We start from the raw sequence: 17,095 nt of genomic DNA on the forward strand, positions 1-17,095 counted from the left end.
AAACTTATGCAACAAATGAGACAGTCAGAGGTCTTACAAAGTCTCCTACACAGTCCTGATTCATCCCCTGAGCAGGTGCATTCTGTGCAATAAAGGAGAAAGGGGTCCTGTGGAAAAAGTAGCATATGATCCTGTAATTAAAGAATGTGCCATATGCACATGCAAAAGAGGGCTGAATTAAGGTTGCACAGGCAACCTTAATTCTGGCATATCCTAAATTCTGAGTGCTTGACTTTGCAACCTTAATAATATTCTTTTAACATAGTTTTTGTGTATAATAAACTATTTATATTGCAGTAACATCTAAACACCTCAAACACATTGGGGCCTCATTGTACTATTATATCTAAACATATAGTTAGAGATGGTTCCTGTCCCAAAGAGTTTACCATCTAAATTTAAGACCAGACAGGACAAGAGTTCACGCCTCTTTGGCCCTTCTTCTGGTTTAAAAACATGGGATGATCCTCTTCTATTGTGAATCAATGTAACTCCTCTAAAGTAAATGGAGCTATGCCAAGTTACACCAGCAAAGCATCAGGCTCTAAAAGTGTGTCCTAAAAATATCTGAGTGTCCCCATAAATTTCTGTATCTCTTTTGCATATTAAAGGTTTCCTGAGCTCCTTTTACTTGTTTTATAGTGGGTCAAAGGTCTTAGCTATTTTTCCATCAGAACAAAATGTTTCAACACTGAAAATTCACTCTATCACACTCTATTCTTCTCCTTTCTTGTTTTCTATCCACACTGATTGTGATGTTCCAAAACAGACCCAAGACCATGAAAATAGGAGGCAGTAATTGATAGTCTTCAGAGACAGGCAGAAGCGTACACATTAAGAAAAAGAACTTCAGAGAAATGTTTGCTCCATATGAAGAAAAAACAAGTTGGTAGTTAGGTCAAATTTTCTGCAAACATTTCAACATTCAAGTCTGGTATGCTTTCTGAATGGACTTGTAGTGAGGGTTGGGGGGAATGCTGTTTGCACTGATATGCCTTGTAATATATCACTGTGGTTTATGTGAGGAGAAGTATACGCCCTTTTCATTTGAGTGTGGTGTCAGAAAATCTGTACTTGTATTGCCAGTTGGTGTTCAAGTGTCTTTATCTCATAGTGCATTTAATTGACTACATACAAGTTAGCTGACTTCAATATCTCCTAGAAAGCTTCAGCAGAGCTCAATGCATCATTTTGTATGACACAGTATTCCACAACAGGACATCATACCAGGTGATCTACATAACAGGGGGTCATTTAGGGAAGGATGAGGGGCTAGAGTTAAGCCAGAAGCACAATCCTTCTCAGCTTGGAAAGTAAGCCACAACAATAATAAAAGTGCTAATTAATTTTCCTATTACAGCTTACTATCATGAAGATTTCTGGTATAAGTTTTTCTGCGTGGGAAGCTTGCAGCTACTTCCTATCACTATTCCTGCTGGCCAGTGAGCTGTGAAAGTAAAGATTCAGAGAACTAACAACAAGGGATCTTTTTCTCTCAGTTCTCTATGAAGCCTTTCAGATCCACTCCATTCAAATGTCCTCATTGCACATCTACTGAAAACAAAGGGGAGTCCTTCCATTGACTTCAATGGGTATGGATTGGGACCACAAAGCAAGTTTCCACAGGAAGTGAGGAACTTTTCTGAGAAGCACAAAGCAGAGTTTTCTGGCTAGATGGAGATTAACCCACCACAGAGTTACCTGGACACGAAATAGAGGGAAAGTGATGCCGTGCCTTTATTCTCGGTACAAATGTAACAGAGAAGTGGAGAGGAAAAATCCACTATCATGGTTTTAAGTATACAGAATACAGAAGTTTTCATTAGGGAGAAAAATGTCCAAATAAATGAAAATGCAAGAGAAGGAGGATGGCTGTGCATGCCCCCTCCCCCACCATATTCTAGATACTTGATAGCAATGTTTAATTTTCCCCATTCAATTAAAAATACCCCCAGAAACTAGAAAAAAAAATGTAAACATAATATCATTATTCTATGTTTGGCTTAATATACTCTGTATCGTGTTTTTAAGACCAATAGCCCGTTGCAGCACACATTTTTGTGCTGTTTTGTGAGACTATCTTTTGATCATGTATCTAAATCTATTATAGGTCTCTTGTAGTCAATAAGCTCTTCATTTTTTAAATGAGTGGCAGCAGATCTTGACGGTCGGTTTTCAGAGCACCTTATTGGAGCAAAAAGACTTCATGCATAAATTGCAGAATCATTTAAATCAAGTGAGTGGGGTTGGGTTTTTTTTTGTATTTTGTTTTGGGTTTTTTTATTTATTTTTGGCAGAAGACAAACGTTGCTTTATATGCAGCAGAATTTTATTAATCTTTGTATTACACATTCCACCACCATTTCAGTCAACATTCATCTGCTGATCTTAGGGTTTCTTTAATCAAACTGTAAAGAGAGTATGAAAAATTATTTGGATTAAATAGTTCCACCTAAACGACGGTTCGCGTTACTTTTACTTCAGCCAGGTCTATGTGAATCTTGGGTGTAAGCGTATTGACAGGACAATGAAACACCATGAAGACTGAGTTTAATCAGAAATCTTCACTGCTGGTGGTCCAGATGAGATAGGTCCATACTAAAAAGAAGACTAATCAAGTGTCCAAATCCAAATATCCCTAGAATCTAGAGTACTAGTGTCATAAATATAAAGGGAAGGGTAAACCCCTTTGAAATCCCTCCTGGCCAGGGGAAAGCTCCTCTCACCTGTAAAGGGTTAAGAAGCTAAAGGTAACCTCGCTGGCACCTGACCAAAATGACCAATGAGGAGACAAGATACTTTCAAAAGCTGGGAGGAGGGAGAGGAACAAAGGGTCTGTGTCTGTCTGTATGCTGCTCTTGCCAGAGACAGAACAGGAATGGAGTCTTAGAACTTTTAGTAAGTAATCTAGCTAGGTATGTGTTAGATTATGATTCCTTTAAATGGCTGAGAAAAGCATTGTGCTGAATAGAATAACTATTTCTGTCTGTGCATCTTTTTTGTAACTTAAGGTTTTGCCTAGAGGGGTTCTCTATGTTTTTGAATCTAATTACCCTGTAAGATATCTACCATCCTGATTTTACAGGGGGGATTTCTTTATTTCTATTTACTTCTATTTTTTATTAAAAGTCTTCTTGTAAAAACTGAATGCTTTTTCATTGTTCTCAGATCCAAGGGTTTGGGTCTGGTCACCTATGCAAATTGGTGAGGCTTTTTATCCAACATTTCCCAGGAAAGGGGGGGTGCAAGTGTTGGGAGGATTGTTCATTGTTCTTAAGATCCAAGGGTCTGGGTCTGTAGTCACCTAGGCAAATTGGTGAGGCTTTTTACCAAACCTTGTCTGGGAAGTGGGGTGCAAGGTTTTGGGAAGTATTTTGGGGGGAAAGACGCGTCCAAACAGCTCTTCCCCAGTAACCAGTATTAGTTTGGTGGTGGTAGCGGCCATTCCAAGGATAACGGGTGTAATATTTTGTACCTTGGGGAAGTTTTGACCTAAGCTGGTAAAGATAAGCTTAGGGGGTTTTTTCATGCAGGTCCCCACATCTGTACCCTAGAGTTCAGAGTGGGGGAGGAACCTTGACAACTAGAAATCCAGATCTGGATCTGATTTTCACACATGGCATTTATCTTTATAATTATTCACCAAACCCCTAGTTCAGATCACCATCAAACTAAGGGATGTTCAGATCAAGCATTGAATTTCCCAGCTTTCTGTGGCTACCCTAGTCCCCCCCCCCCAAAAAAAAGAACCTCCCAAGAGAATATATTTTAGAATCATAGAAGCATAGAATATCAGGGTTGGAAGGGACCTCAGGAGGTCATCTAGTCCAACCCCCTGCTCAAAGCAGGACCAATCCCCAACTAAATCATCCCAGCCAGGGCTTTGTCAAGCCTGACCTTAAAAACCTCTAAGGAAGGAGATTCCACCACCTCCCTTGGTAACACATTCCAGTGCTTCGTCACCCTCCTAGTGAAAAAGTTTTTCCTAATATCCAACCTAAACCTCCCCCACTGCAACTTGAGACCATTACTCCTTGTCCTGTCCTCTTCCACCACTGAGAATAGTCTAGAACCATCCTCTCTGGAACTACCTCTCACGTAGTTGAAAGCAGCTATCAAATCCCCCCTCATTCTTCTCTTCTGCAGACTAAACAATCCCAGTTCCCTCAGCCTCTCCTCATAAGTCATGTGTTCCAGTCCCCTAATCATTCTTGTTGCCCTTCACTGGACTCTTTTCAATTTTTCCACATCCTTCTTGTAGTGTGGGGCGCAAAACTAGACACGGTACTCCAGATGAGGCCTCACCAATGCCTCACGTCCCTCGATCTGCTGGCAGTATTCCTAGTTATAAAGCCCAAAATGCTGTTAGCCTTCTTGGCAACAAGGGCACACTGTTGACTCATATCCAGCTTCTCGTCCAGTGAAACCCCTAGGTCCTTTTCTGCAGAACTGCTGCCTAGCCTCTCGGTCCCTAGTCTGTAGTGGTGCATGGGATTCTTCCATCCTTAGTGCAGGACTCTGCACTTGTCCTTGTTGAACCTCATCAGATTTCTTTTGGCCCAATCCTCTAATTTGTCTAGGTCCCTCTGTATCCTATCCCTACCCTCCAGTGTATCTACCACTCCTCCCAGTTTAGTGTCATCTGCAAACTTGCTGAGGGTGCAATCCACACCATCCTCCAGATCATTAATGAAGATATTGAACAAAACCAGCCCAAGGACTGACCCTTGGGGCACTCCGCTTGATACCAGCTGCCAACTAGACATGGAGCCATTGATCATTACCCGTTGAGCCCGACAATCTAGCCAGCTTTCTATCCACCTTATAGTCCATTCATCCAGTCCATACTACTTTAACTTGCTGGGAAGAATACTGTGGGAGACCATATCAAAAGCTTTGCTAAAGTCAAGGAATAACACATCCACTGCTTTCCCCCTCATCCACAGAGCCAGTTATCTCGTCATAGAAGGTAATTAGGTTAGTCAGGCATGACTTGCCCTTGGTGAATCCATGCTGACTGTTCCTGATCACTTTCCTCTCCTCTGAGTGCTTCAAAACTGATTCCTTCAGGACCTGCTCCATGATTTTTCCAGAGCTGAGACTGACTGGCTTGTCATTCCCCAGATCCTCCTCCTTCCCTTTTTTAAAGATGGGCACTACATTAGCCTTTTTCCAGTCATCTGGGACCTCCCCCAATCACCATGAGTTTTCAAATTTGGCTCTGCAATCACATCCGCCAACTCCTTTAGCACCCTTGGATGCAGTGCATCCAGCCCCAAAGACTTGTGCTCGTCCAGCTTTTCTAAATAGTCCTGAACCACTTCTTTCTCCACAAAGGGCTGGTCACCTCCTCTCCATACTGTGCTGCCTAGTGCAGTAGTCTGGGAGCTGACCTTGTTTGTGAAGACAGAGGCAAAAAAAGCATTGACTACATTAGCTTTTTCCACATCCTATGTCACTAGGTTGCCTCCCTGATTCAGTAAGGGGCCCACACTTTCCTTGACCTTCTTCTTGTTGCTAACTTAGCTGTAGAAACCCTTCTTGTTACTCTTAACATCTTAAGAGCTCTACTGCTTGTGGCAGCTAATAGTTTGGTAAGCTACATACCAGGTGAGAGTTACCAAAACACATGACCATGGCATACAGAGCTATAACATGTTAGCTCACCCCCAAAGTACTGTCGGGCCCAGCTTTCCTGTTCCAGTCCAGGTGTTCTCTAGTTTGGTGTAATGAGGAGGGCAGAGCTACCCTCGGAGTTATAAATGGGAAGCAGCCCAAGGGTAAGAGAGTTCAGAACCTGAAGTCCAGAGAGGGAGAAAGCTCAGAAGAAGAGTAGAGCTGGGCTGAGAGCTTCAGGGAAGGGATGACTCTGAGGGAGGGGAAGTGAGAACTCCTTAGTGAGCAGTGGAGCCAGACCAGGCTGGTGAAAGCAGAAAGCAGGAAGGTAGTTGGGGGGAGGGCCACCTATAAACTTCCCAAGCCCAGAGTGGCAGGGCCAAAAAAGGCTGGGGCAGAGGTGTGGGGTGGTGGCTGAAGGCTGACTGCAGCAGAAGGAGATGCCTACTGGCTCTCTGAGCTGGAGAGCTGAAGGCTGGGGAATGATGGCGGGGAACTCATTGATATCTCTGGGTAAGATCTGGAACGATACAGGAAAGAAAAAGGGCAAAGAAACATCTCAGCTAGAGGGGTTGGGGTGAGGCATGAGAAACGCCAGAGAAGTAACTGGGAGCTGGAGCTTGGTGAGAAATACTGGAGCTGTATTGGAGACTGCAGAGCTGTAATGGAGAGCTGCAGCATGGCGAGAGACTCCTGAGCTGTGCTTCGGGTGCTGATGAATTGCTGGAACTTGAAAAACTGAATGTATTATTTGGATGATGCTGTGGAGATTTGAATTATGGTTCTGGGATTTTTTTGTAATAAATTAACCCCACAAATGGCTATTTATACTCTGAAACCTTATGTGGCGTTACTGCCTACTCCAGAAGAAAGGAGAAACTGAGGGAGGTGCCCCAGTCATGCCCCAGCCTGACACAAGAAGGCACCCCAAGAAGGGGTCACCATATGACTGGGATTCTCACTACTACCTACAACTCAGAGAGATACTGCAGCTCTGCTTCTCCAAGTTAATTGCATATTTAACTTTATGGATAATAGAACTCACTTCATTCTTTTATATATATCTATATCTACAGCTATCTCTTTCTATAAATAGATAGATAAATCTCAATACCCTTCTTACCAAAATACGCACAGTTGGATCAGTCATCAGGCTGACAAAAAGGACAGTTCTCATCTGTCTCTCAAGAAACAGAATGGCAGTTCTAATCATTTTAGTGTTCGGTATTTTGTATGCTAAATTGCAGCATTTTGTTTTAGAATCAAAGTCCATAGGTTATGGAGGGAGAGAGAGGAGACTTAGGACCTTGGAGTTTACTGAGAAAAGTTAATTCCTGTTTTCAAATTAAATATTTCATTGGCTTCTAGCCTTTTAAGAGCAGGCAATAGACTGAAATTGCAATTAGAACAGAACAGTTGTAGATTATAAATGAATGATTTAAATGCCAGGGGCATTTAAATTAAGTTCTGAAATGAATAAATAAACCAAATCTCATTCCTACTGACGTCCAGTTACGGCGTGTTAATTAAACACAGAAGTAGGTTTCAGTTTAGTCCTGCTTCACCTAACCAATTGTTTTAACAGAAACCTACAAAATGCTTCTTGTTTTTTCAGAGGTTCTGCTAGCTTGAATATAAACCTGACAAGATGAATTTACTGGGTAAAGAGCTATGACAGGTTTAAAATAATTGTAAGTTTGGTGGATGCAAAGTTATTGATTAATAAACAAAATGGTACATTGGTGCAACAAATGCTTGGATCCATTATGAAAATGTGATCCTTGACCACTTGTGAGTAATTAAATGGCTCTAAGGTATTTTTCACAAGGTTTGGGATATCAGTCCTGGTATCTGGGTTAAATACAACTACGTGATCTGTATTACAATTTTAACTAAGTTTGAAATGAATAAATTTGTCTCGCTTTGCTTTCCTAAAACAACTATGCTGCTCGTTTTGAATGGCCACTGCTTCCTAATGGTGAAATGTCTCCATGTACAGAGCGAAACAGACAGAACTGGGTGAGCCATTCATCATGAACACGGACGGGGTGTCTTCTCAATTTCTTGACTCTTGGCTTTTCCCTCCTACTTACCCAGTTGGGAATTTCTGTGAAAATCCATCACTTTCACAAAGTCTGCCTCTTCTACAACTTAACTATTCTGAGCTTTGCTTGCATGCACTCTTCTGGCTGAGAGAGAGTACAGACAGACAGTTCCTTATGAGCATCCATGAGCCAAGTGGGGCATTTACTCTTCTGTGAGTGTTACACTTCCAGCATTCTGCCCTGTGCTGCATAAGTCTGGGTTGTTGTACCCTTCCAACACAACACAAGTCCAAAGGAGGTACTGCTACTGGATGAGGGCCTTAAACGGGCATATCTTGTTCCTGGAATTCTCAGTGGAATCAGTGTTGAGTAATCCCATTAAAGACAATGCAACTATTTGAATGAGTCAGGGTGGCAGGATTTGGCTCATACCAAGTGAGAAGTCTATGACATCACCAATTTCCTACAAGCATCATTCTATACTTCAACCAAAGGCAGCAGTAAAACGAGTCCCAATAATACCATTTGAGTTTTAAAGCTAATTTAAATTCAGAGAGAGCGGACACAGATTCCCTGTAACTCAGTGTGTGTCAGTCACACATGCATTGGAATTTTCACGTATTTTCCCTAATTTCATATGCATTGCTAAACAGCATAGATACAGGTTTCTAAATAAGCAGCAGAGGACACAAATGGCAAGCAGAAAATGGATTGTCAATTCAAGGGAGTCAAGGAGATAAAAATGAAGAGGCTACCCATGTGCTTAAGTCAAATGCTTACAAGAGTTTGAAGTCCAATTTCATTCTTCCCTACTCAGCAATATTACTGGAAGTGAACTACAGCTTCAGAATGGCATTCCATGAACACAAGTAAATGTAGCACTTTCACTGTATACTGAAATACTATTAGTGTATTAGTAATAAAACAAGCCATTAGGCTTAGACACCAAGACAAAAATGTAATTACATTAGCACTCTTGGAGTAATGGCTCAAAAGCTGACTTCCTGTATGATTATAGTTCAATCCAGAATCATTAAACAAGCAATAACACTACTTTTACAGAATTCCGCTTAAGGGGAAAAAATCCATGGCAAAATCAGTGAACATAACAAGCAGAGAGAAATAAATAAGAGGGAGTACTCTGATGCTGCTCCGTTCCACATAATCTGACTATAGTTTAAGGACAAGTTTCAATCATGATCTCCAGAGAAATCGTAGTAACAGAGCTAGTAATGGGAGCTACTTTGGACCAAATTTAGCCCTTGATGTATGCATGGGGCTCACAATTAGCTTCTTGTGAGCACATTCAAAAGCTGAGCTTGGCCAGCCAATTGTGGATTACATTGACTTTCTTGAACAGAAACCGGCTTTGCTGTATTTAGAGTAAATATTTCTATTGTTTCACACTATATAGTGCAATGTCCTCCACAGCAGAGAAGAGGCAGGACTCTGCTGTCATGAATGTACAGGGAATTAATTATTCAGGCCAGGACTGGTGATAGTACTTTAGTGCCCAAGGCTGCTGCTACCCAGTGGTGCTACCTGGGCAGAGCAGTCCCAACAGTCTCCCCTAAAAATTAGGCACTTTGGCCTTTGCCTGTGTGGCCTACCTATAGCACTGATCCTGATTCAGGCTAGAAGTCAAAGATGAAATCTTGCAGTTCTCCCTTTTACTCTAGATTCCCAACTTAGCATTATCACACAGGGTCTCACTAAGTCTTGGGCTAAGCAGTAACAGAATGGATTGCTGACTATTCTACAGATGTCAGTGTATCATCTAGATAAAGATGTTCTTGCTAAAACAACAAGCTGAAACAAACAGGTCACCTTTATAACAGACGAGGGGGCCATTGGGACTGACATTTGAAAGCTACTTGATAAGCACTGATATGTTTCTCTAGTAGGACAGTGGTTCTCAAACTAGAGTCGCCGCTTGTTCAGGGAAAGCCCCTGGCGGGTCGGGCCGGGCTGGTTTGTTTACCTGACACGTCTGAAGTTTTGGCTGATTTAGCATTTTACCTACCTGCTAAATAAGTCTTCCCCACATCAACACCCGGTTTTGCCAGTGATGTCTCCCCACAGTCCCCAACTTAAAAAGTCTCCATCATCATCCTGGGTCAACCACAACCAGGACTTCTTATTCTAAAACAGTGTGTCTGCAACTGTTGTTAAAATTAGCAATAAGAATGCAAATAGGGATGCTTTAGAAGGTCTAAACAAGAACACCCTCTACTGATCTGTTAAGTATTTGAAAGTGTGTTGGTGTATGATAAAAGGTTCAAGAATGCTGACACACACACACACGCATCCACCCAATTTATCTTTGTGGCTTTTACTTTTTACTAGTTCTGGGTGGTTGCTTAATTTTTGTGTGAGGGATTAGCATTCACAAAAATATGAGTCTGACAGCCCCAGAAACAGAAGCCCTCCATTTAACCAGAGGAAAAGTTCAGTGTAGACAGCAGTACTGCAAGCATCCCCAAAACACGCTACTTTAACTCTCCTAAAGGTAGGCCCTCTAAAATAAGGCCCCATTGGGAAAGAATAGTACCCACTGAAATGTTTCTTAAAACTAGATCTCAGTTAAAGTTGCTGATGACAAGAGTTGTTTAGTAGGAGCTGAAAATCCTTTTGAAATGTTACTGAAGGGCACCAAGAATAGATTCAGATCCTGATTTTCTCAAAAGGCTTTAAGAGAACTGAAAAAACACAGTGTTAAGTCCTGCAGTTTTGCCCAGAATCTGGTGTAAGAATGTTTACTAGTACTCTTGGGGCTCTCAAAGGGGCTAAAACCCTATCTCAGAGACCAAAAACGATATTATTGGCTAATGTAACCCACAAGTCACTCACATACAAACGGGCAAAAGTTGGAGAAAATAGTTAAGTTGATAAAAAGTTGGCAAATGATAAAAATACTGAGATCTGGTATTTAGTGGTAAACTGAGGATAGCAAACCAGCCTGAACTGAAGCTTTGCAAACCAACCAACCAACCAAACACACACACAAAACCACATCCAAAAAAACAAGAAAAAACCCTGATTCCCATGACCATTAAAATCTGGACAGTTGTAGGGGGCATTGCTCACCGCATCCCTGCAGGAATTGAGATCAACCAGTGGTGGGGGAAGAAGACAAAATCTTCCCCGCTCCCTCAGAAATTATTGTTGCTGCTCAGTAGAAGCAAGGCCTGCATAATTAAGTGCATCACTCGATAAGATGCCCCACTCATCTCCTTCTTCTCTTTATTTGTCTTTAATCTACATTCCTTCTTTTTTTCAGGGGTTTACCACTTTTACCAGTTATCAGTACCTCCAGATAACATGCTGTAAGTAGCAGATGATTCTATATATTTATATTCTATAAATGAAATATAAGCAGAGTATTTTCCCCTGCTTTTCTCGTGGCATTTTTTGAATGTTCTATCATGATATCTAGCCTATGGAGTGTTTATTTATATTAGTTTTTCATTGTTGTTTTTCTCCTTAACAACATTCCATGAAGTAAAAAAAAATGATTAAATCAGTCTAGTGATTCTAGAAGCCCTGGCCAGAGATTAATGGCTATGATTTTAGCACTGCTAGATCTCTTCTTAATAACCACCAAACAACCTTTCCTTTCTGGCTCTTGGTGTTGTGGTAAGAGGCAGTAATGGGATAGAGATACTGCATTACCCTCCGTATTACACCTCACACAGAGTTTTATCATAGGAATCCGGAACTTTAGATTCCCAAATTAGATTTGAATCAATTCCATGTTTCCTTAAAATCACTGTCAGCTGCATTAGTCAGAACAGATTGGAAGTTTGACACTCTGGGACTGATTCTCCTCTCACTCCAGTTTTAGTCTGGTGTAACTCAAATTAACTTCAACTGAATTACCACTGATTTATACTGCTGCAAGTATGTGAGAGGAAAATTTGGCTGTGTGTGAATAGAGGGTAAGGAACAGGAAGCAGAAACCGCCCCCCCCCCACTTAATGGAAAAATAAAATTATTTAGGTAACCAAGTTCCCCACTTTCAAACTCCAATGTCATTGCTCATTAAAGAAAATCTGTCCTATAGGAAGCAGTTCAAAAATTAAATGTTTAAATTTATGTATTGCTACATTTCCTTTTGGAGAGTGCATTGAAAGAAATAAGTAAAAAAATCAGCTATGAATTGAAGGAGATTTTATATACTGGTAGTACCACTTACATTAAAAAACAACACCTTTTATATTTCTCCCCTGGAAACCTATACCTCTGGTTCTTACCCTCCTTTTATTTCTTTAAATGGTGCCCACTGTGAAGTATCCCAAGTGACTGGTAAACATTTTTGTTATAATATTGTAACAAACCAGTGTCAACCTTGGAGTTCAGGGTCATCACTATGCCGCGTGCCATGGCCACTCAGACCTTCAAGAAGCAACGGGGACAAGCATACTAGCCAGTTCATTACAGTATCGTACGATAGGCTCAATTTTCTTATAATGGAACTGCTTTACACTCAACTGTTTAGTTTGAATGAATATTACTTTATTTCTCCTGAGTCTCTTTCCTCATTCTCCTCATATATGCTGTCATAAATATAAAGGGAAGGGTAAACCCCTTTGAAATCCCTCCTGGCCAGGGGAAAGCTCCTCTCACCTGTAAAGGGTTAAGAAGCTAAAGGTAACCTCGCTGGCACCTGACCAAAATGACCAATGAGGAGACAAGATACTTTCAAAAGCTGGGAGGAGGGAGAGAAACAAAGGGTCTGTGTCTGTCTATATGCTGGTTTCTGCCGGGGATAGACCAGGAATGGAGTCTTAGAACTTTTAGTAAGTAATCTAGCTAGGTATGTGTTAGATTATGATTTCTTTAAATGGCTGAGAAAAGAATTGTGCTGAATAGAATAACTATTTCTGTCTGTGTATCTTTTTTGTAACTTAAGGTTTTGCCTAGAGGGGTTCTCTATGTTTTTGAATCTAATTACCCTGTAAGATATCTACCATCCTGATTTTACAGGGGGGATTTCTTCATTTCTATTTACTTCTATTTTTATTAAAAGTCTTCTTGTAAGAAACTGAATGCTTTTTCATTGTTCTCAGATCCAAGGGTTTGGGTCTGTGGTCACCTATGCAAATTGGTGAGGCTTTTTATCCAACATTTCCCAGGAAAGGGGGGGTGCAAGTGTTGGGAGGATTGTTCATTGTTCTTAAGATCCAAGGGTCTGGGTCTGTAGTCACCTAGGCAAATTGGTGAGGCTTTTTACCAAACCTTGTCCAGGAAGTGGGGTGCAAGGTTTTGGGAAGTATTTTGGGGGGAAAGACGCGTCCAAACAGCTCTTCCCCAGTAACCAGTATTAGTTTGGTGGTGGTAGCGGCCAGTCCAAGGACAACGGGTGGAATACTTTGTACCTTGGGGAAGTTTTGACCTAAGCTGGTAAAGATAAGCTTAGGAGGTTTTTCATGCAGGTCCCCACATCTGTACCCTAGAGTTCAGAGTGGGGGAGGAACCTTGACATATGCACTTTAAAAAACTCCAGAACTTAAGGATGGTTTATTAAAATATTTTGAAAAAAAATCAAATTGTGATCTAAAATGGGGATATTAAGCGGTCACCCACAAGACACTGACAAGATCAAGGCAGTTGCTTGCTGACTGTATGGCTTCATAAACTCACCGCTTGAGACTGCAAGGCATTAAAGCGAGTGACAAAAGGCTTTGTGACTCAATGTAGCTGATCAGTATGTAGATTAAACTCACCTTGAATGAGCAAAAATCAGGTAGGAGAAAAAAACCAAAGAGCCACAACTCAAATTCATGTAAGAATTAAGTCAGGGGACTTAGGGAGATGAAACAGAACAGCTACCTTAAGGGGCTAGAGAGAAAATAATTTAACAGTGTAACATCTAAACATTGCTTGGGATCTGGTTTTCACCTAAAGCAGAGATTGGAAGGCTCAAATAGGTACCAACAAGCACCTCCCGTAACTGCTTCCCTGATACCAAGAAGAATATGAAAATAAACAGTCCCCTTGCATCAAAGCAAAGCTGATATTTCAGCTGACAGACAAGTCTTTTCTTGGTGTCTTGTTACTCTTTGTTTCCATAATGTGGTTGGGAGTTGGAGAGTTGTGGTGGAGGAAGATAGGAGAAATGTGTCATACTATTTGTACTTCATCGATTGGCATAATCACCCTATTTAGTATGGTGCCTTGCATGCCAACTCTATCTCAAAATGTGTTGCAGAGTTAAATAAAGCAGTTTCACAGGGGAAAAGATGTGTTTGCAGATTAATTCAAGCATTAAGACAGAGTTCCGACAGAAGCAGCTGCAGAAGAGAAGACCGTTATACTAAGAGTGGACAAGTTATGTTAACAGTCAGAGAGAAGGCTCATGATAGATGAAGAGAGGGCTAGTTAACTATGCGGAAAGCTGCCCGGCCCACAATGGTAAGACAGGATGCCAAATTATTTTTGTCACCTAAAGCCAGCACTGTTCAGGATCATATAAATTAGGTTTCTCTGCTGTCCTCAGTACTACAGAGCCGATTAGACATCGTTTGAGCTATATTTGCAAGCCAGCCTTCAGGTTGCTGCACACAAATCTTCCACACACACACGTGCCTGAGCCAACCACCCATTTACACGAACAAATCCCAATGTGCCCAAAGCATTCAACTAGCATGTGTAAAATTCAGGTACGCAAATTGAGAGGCCTGCTTGAAAGCTTAGTCCTTCAAGCTCTTTTATTCTGAATTTATGCATCTTGCCCATCTCTCTTACTATACGCATTTACCATGCCAGAAAGGTAGCATGGTGCTTCATGCCAGGCGCTAGATATGGCATGTCACAACCTGGGTTCTTGTTCCAGTTTTGCTATGAGAGTTTGGGTGACTCATTGCATCTCTTTGTTCTTCAGTTTTCCAAACATTCCCTGTTATGGAGGATTCAGTATTTAGTTGGACCCTTAAATTCTCATTAATTCAAGTTTTAAAATTTGCTATGAAATGAAAAAATGTGTTTTTGGGTAGTGTTCTGTACCAGTCTGAAGTCATTTTCCCTAGTTCAAATAAATGACCTTTTTTACTTGAATTCCACCCCATGTGCACCACCCCCAGCCCCCAACTTTAAAGTTTGAAATTATCAATACCAAGCTTTGATCTAGAATCCTGACAAAGTCCGTAATATGGTGGTCAAAAAAAATGAAGAAATGTAAAGATCTCACTCAGTATATGCCCATTGCTATAAAGCAGTTCTGTCTGAAACCCTGAATATATACTGAAACACAATGGTGCAGCACATTGTATTCCAGCACTAAGTTTGTCACTATGAAACACAGAAGCCTTTTAGCACCACTTTAGGGCTTGTTACTGTTGTTCATATCATTATATAAAGTACATTCACAGTGAGACAAGGCTTGCACAGCACCATCATCTTGTACCGGTCTGATCTGAAGTTGCTCTATATTAAGATCCAGTAAATTCATAGTCAAACAATGACTAAACTAGTCTGTAAATTCAGGGAAGAGAAGTTGACATGTGAAACAGTGGGGCCAAGGTTTAAGATGCTCTTTAGAATGTATAAATCAGGGGCATCTTCAGCAAACTGTGCACATGGATTGGTCTTTTTTTTTTTTTAAACAAGTGGACAGTAAACAGGATTCTGTGCTAAATCTTCCCGTGATGAACTCTTGTAGATTTCCATTTCACCACACATCATTTACAATTGGGTGCTAAGGAATGCGTTCTCAGGACTACATAGCTGAAGGCTTTTTTGTTGTGTGTGGTTTTGTTTGTTTTGTTTTTTAAATAAAAAACAGGCTACCCTTAAGAGAGTTACCTAATAGGGAACCAGAGAGGACTCCTTAGTCATCCTATCTCCCCATCATTCAACTGCACTTCCTTTCCTCTTTTGGGACAGCATGGCTAATACAGAACACTATTTATTCTGGCAGGTTCCTCACAGTCCAGTTATACCTTAGCTCTATTGATTTAAACATCTCCTTTTGTTTCACTGCACAGTACTGTATTTCTGGAAGCACCAGTTGTTGAGTTATTTACTTTTTTTTTATAACTTCCCTTGTAAAATGAGGCTCTGTCAAGGGCAATTTCCTTACCCACTTTTTTTTTCTCCTCCTCACTCCTCCCCTTCACCATGACCTGTTGTAGTCTGTCTCGTCTTATCTTTGTAATTTTGATTTTAATGGCCTGCTTTTCAGAAGTGCTGGGCATCCACAAATCCCACTGAAGTCCATGGTAACTACATGAAAATGAGGCCATGCATGATCCTTGGTGCAGGGGCCTTGTTTCCTATGTCTCTGCTACACACCATACCCTTCTCTAATTTTTTAAACTAACTGATTATCAATAATGCACTTAAGAGTTTGATCAAACCCTTGTCCGACAAAATATTTACCTCTCACTTGTGGTCACGAATTAATACAACAATGGGGAAAAGCTTGCAGTTGTGCCTGCCCCCACAGCCATCACCTGAGCACCAGCCATTTCTCAAATGCTCGTAGTGCAACCACCACAATTACATTTCGTACAGCTGACACTGACCCCTATGGCACAGCACTGCCAAGTGGCCCCACAGAAGCCATTTTGTACAAAAGCACACAAGAACTTGACAAATTCTTGTTTCCTCCCTTATGTAGTTCCCACATTTTCTCTCCTTGATCAAGCCACATATAAAAATAACTAAAAAACAGAGTTATTTGTACGGTACTATTTAGGTCAGATAGTGTAAGTTTTAGCATTGCTTTCTTCTAAGGTCAGGGTTAAAGCACCTACAAAAGAACATAATCTCTGTATAAAATGCGGCTTTTCCTGCTGTTTGACTCAAGCTCTTCAGACTTCTCAGAGGGTCTCAGTACCGCTCTCTATATGTAATATGCATAGCTTTTTTTTTCTTTAAGTTTGGCTTACATGCCTGTGGTTAAATTGTCTGGCAAACTTGATGTAAAAAGGGATTCGTCCTGCACAGACAGTTATACAGCATGCGGGTGGTGGGTTTACCTTCCTCTACATCTCGAAGCACAGATCACATGAATGAGGGTAACACACCCAACCGTCAAAGCTTCCTTTGAGAGAAGGAGGTGAGCATAAGCGCATCTCTGTCCTTGCCATCTAATACTATTACGACTATGTATTACTGCTGTAAGGGACCAGAGTGACAGCCCAGAGAACACAATCACCAACACCATTTCAAGCTACTGCACACTACCACACTAATGTGCCTCAGTTCTGATGGACAACCTCTAACAGCAAAGGGAAAACATTATCTAAGATCATTCAGTCCTTGGCCTTTCTGCTGACACTGTCAGCAATTCCGGATAATAGGTTTTCGTAATGCAGGATCTCGTAGTCATATAAGCACAGAGTCAGGAATAAGTGACTCCTGCATTCTATTCCTAGCGCTGACTACAGCTTGTTGAGACACTTTGGGCAATTCACTCAGCCTCTCTGTAT

At 41.1% G+C, this 17,095-nt stretch overlaps 1 protein-coding gene across 1 annotated transcript in view; it reads right to left on the reverse strand.

Annotated features, from left to right (window-relative positions):
• SLIT3 (slit guidance ligand 3) overlaps positions 1–17,095 on the reverse strand; it is an 806,608-nt gene that overhangs the window by 270,654 nt on the left and 518,859 nt on the right. The gene's annotated exons all lie outside the window — the stretch shown is intronic.

The sequence above is a fragment of the Caretta caretta genome, chromosome 8 (assembly GCF_965140235.1).
Source record: "Caretta caretta isolate rCarCar2 chromosome 8, rCarCar1.hap1, whole genome shotgun sequence".
Lineage (NCBI taxonomy): Eukaryota > Metazoa > Chordata > Testudines > Cheloniidae > Caretta > Caretta caretta.